The sequence below is a fragment of the Electrona antarctica genome (assembly GCF_951216825.1).
Source record: "Electrona antarctica genome assembly, chromosome: 23".
Classification (NCBI taxonomy): domain Eukaryota; kingdom Metazoa; phylum Chordata; class Actinopteri; order Myctophiformes; family Myctophidae; genus Electrona; species Electrona antarctica.
The window spans coordinates 118,796-122,500 of NC_136804.1; the positions used below are offsets into that span (position 1 = coordinate 118,796).

The 3,705-nt window shown below is 38.1% G+C and overlaps 1 long non-coding RNA gene across 1 annotated transcript; it reads right to left on the reverse strand.

Annotated features, from left to right (window-relative positions):
- Positions 1 to 428: 428 nt before the first annotated feature.
- LOC306916685 lies at positions 429 to 2,695 on the reverse strand. Its single transcript, XR_013789015.1, has 4 exons — positions 2,599 to 2,695; positions 2,368 to 2,459; positions 1,745 to 1,796; positions 429 to 1,249 (listed from the first exon to the last, which is right to left on the reverse strand). It is a non-coding gene; the product is annotated as an uncharacterized lncRNA (long non-coding RNA).
- Between the last annotated feature and the right edge of the window lie 1,010 nt (positions 2,696 to 3,705).

Genomic DNA, 3,705 nt, shown 5'->3' on the forward strand with positions numbered 1-3,705 from the left:
AACCACTTCAACCCTAGATACATTTCGGCCATTTGAAAATAGCCGATCTACAAGCTCTCAATGCGTCGCAACGCAACACAACGCATTGAGAGCTTGTAGATCGGCTATTTTCAATAGATTTTCTACACATTTTGAACTTGTGAAATGGGACATTCTGCAATATGAATACATTTACTTGTAGTACTTTTAGTACATTTTGATGCCGATACTTTTGTACTTTTACTCAAGTACATTTTCAATTCCGTACTTTTACTTGTAAGAAAGTAGTTCTAAATTGCAGTATTGGTACTTTTATTTAAGTAAAACAATTGAGTACTTTTTCCACCACTGTTGGCTCTACTGTGTTACCAACTCGGACACATTGTGAGGTTGTACATCTGTTATTTAAAAACACATTGAGAATAAATCGAAATATTTTGAATATTTTTTTAAACATTTTAATAAAAAGGCACAACATATTTTCAGATGGATATGTCTGTGGACAATTACATATTGTTCCTTGACGTGAAATGTTGGAACCAATGGTTTAAACAACATTAGGAAGCAAACCCAAATAAGCAACTACTGTACACTTTAGAATCATGCCCAAAAAACCAGCAACCAGCAACTACCAATAATTTATTTGCAAGTGACTTTACAGAAAAAACAAGTCAAAGGTTGCTTATAATAAGTAAGCAGACATGGCAACACTGCCTGGAGGAAGCAAGGCACACACATAAGGAGCCCCAGTACCTTGGCGAGGTTAAAGGTGGATATATTCTTTTCCCTCTATACCATATCTCTTTTTATTCATGTTCTATAAATTGACACCCATCAAACAAAACCCTGGCTTATGTCCCTTCTCAACACACTCCCTCCTGCACACAGAGGCCTGTGTCCATGCTGAACCCCTTATCCCTAAACTACTTTTTTTTGTTTTACTATTTTGAAAAACATTTTTGAATAGTTAAGATAGCCAATCAATACAAGCCATTAAGCCAATACAAGCTCACAACGTGTCGATGTAAATTGGCTAGTTCAAAATCGTAACGTTTAGGCATAAGGGGTTTAGCATGGGCAAAAATAGAGCCCTTAGTGTCCGGGTGTCTGGGTTGTCGGAGCACGAATGCGGCGGCAGCGATATTCCCAAGGACGACACCTACGTATACGGCTACGTCGGCTAGGACGGCTACGTCGGCTACGTCCACTCTGGACGGTCTTGATGCGCCGTATGCCTCCAACGTTGTACTCTGGGATGGTCACGCCGTACCTGAGGAAGGAGGCCATTCACATTGAGGACTTTTATTATTTGACATGACAACAAAAACAATAAATGGATTCTAACAATTTGCAATTTCGGAATTGGAATATCTATATAATGAAACTATGCATATATATATATTGTGCTATGTCTACATAAAATGCTAACTCAAGTCTTTGCTTCTCGGGGGGTCCCTGGAACAACATATTTTCAGATGCGGGTCGGCGGCCAATTATATATACTTTCTGGGGTCATTGACATTAAATAGTTTGAGAACCACTGATATAGAAACATGAAAACAGAAAACTGTCATGATTAGAATATATACATTTGTAGAATCTGGACTCAGTCCTTAAATGGGTTAAGACTAAGAGTGACTGCTTAATTGCAAATTGTAGTAATACATTATTGTACTTGCACTGTAATAGTAGTAGTAGTATAGTAGTAGTAGTAGTAGTAGTAGTAGTAGTAGTAGTAGTAGTAGTAGTATTAAAGAGTCCTTACTTGTCAAACATCCTGCCAATGTCTGAACGCCTTAAAGTGACTGCACGATTATCTACAACACAAGACAAAAACAATTATCATCTCCACAAAGCACTGTTATGATCTGATATATGTTAAAATACAATAGGTTTGAAGCTATCAATGAATTATAATTAATTAGCTGTATAATTTACAACTAACATCATGCTGCATGGAGAGTGCAAAGCAGTAGACTAACTACTAAATAGTGATCATATTATGAAAGCAAGGCGTGTACACAATAATAATATTATTGATATACAGTAGCACATTATGCTACTGTATATCCATAATAATATCCTGTAATGAAATAAATGCTTTGAAAAGATGCACCGAAAGACTGAGCTGAGATATGGTAACAATGCATTTGAAATGTCCATGCAGTGCCGAATACGTTCTAACATTCTACAGGTACAGATGGATGCTGACTATTTCAGCCATCTCAGTAGTTTTCGACACTGACATATCCATACCTAAAGCCCAAACCTCACCCATGCAACTAGTCGCTACTCCTAAAACTTGTGGTGGAAAAAAAGGTCAATCGCATTGTTTGCAAGTATATTTGGGCTTTAATTAAGCCCAATGCATGTTTGTGGGTGTTTTACCTTCTTTACGTCCACGTCGAGCGTCCACTAGATCAGGCATCAATACACCCAGCAGCACCATTAGCACAACGGCAGTCGCAAGGCCCTTCATCCTGCAATCCAGAACCAAACACATCATGACAAATAATGTTAGCTTCTCATGCAAATCGTCATGTATCGTTGCCCTTCAGTATGCCTCTCTAGCATTAATGAATAGAGTATATTGTTGCAAAAATGACCTCTATACCATACCTTTCTGCAGACTCAACGCTGTATTGTAAGGTCTACGTATTGTGTCTAACGGTTGAGGGGTTCATCTGCCTTTATATGGCCCTTGGGTAGAGTGTCTTTGATCTGTATGTGTGATAATGAAATATTTCCAAACGTTGTGTAACAGACAGTTGAACATGTATCATACCTTGTCATTGCATTTTGTAATAATATACGTATGGTATGTGGACGGACACTCATAATCTCTAATCTCAAAGTAACACATGTAGTTCACAAAGTACTTCCTCCTTTTATCACTTCCTCCAGTTCTCAGCAAATCTAAGATTTGACCCAAAAGAAATTGCAATAATAATCGTTCAAGGTTTTTTATGATCTTTAGGGTCAATCCAAATAACATATTAAAAATTGATTATTATACAAATTTTGGATCATGGTAAATTCAGGGGTTGTACGTTGGGGTACCATTGAAAACCTATATAAATAAGGCAACAATTTCAAATTTGAATCATGCTCTAACCCATTCAGTACGGGAACCCCTTACCCGTTAACCAAATTTTTTGGTTACAAAAAAAAAGAAAGAAAGAAAGAAAGAGAAAGAAAGAAAGAAAGAAAGAAAGAAAGAAAGAAAGAAATGAAGTTTATAAGTGCATTCTTTGTTCAGTCACAGGGGGTCTCCTTTTCTCTTCAGCTCAAAAATACAATTTCAGATATATTACCAATTTCAAATATTCTAGTGTTTGAGGTCCAGTTTTGTCTGCTCATTTGCTTGCAGACAAACCCCCCCACTGGGGACCCCCACCTCTGACAAGCACTTGGAATTATATAGGAGTAGACTAGGAATTACATTTGACGTGGCTGTTCGAAAATAGCTGATATAGAAGCTCGCAACAAAATTACCTCAAAATTGTGCTTAAGTGCAGTACTCGAGTGAATATAATACTTTCAACCACTGGCTCTCTCTCTCTCTCTCTCTCTCTCTCTCTCTCTCTCTCTCTCTCTCTCTCTCTCTCTCTCTCTCTCTCTCTCTCTCTCTCTCTCTCTCTCTCTCTCTCTCTGGATGCTCGCCCGCCGTTCACACAGGTTACCATGGTGACACGTGGTATTCAGATGAAACATGGGGTGGAGGGG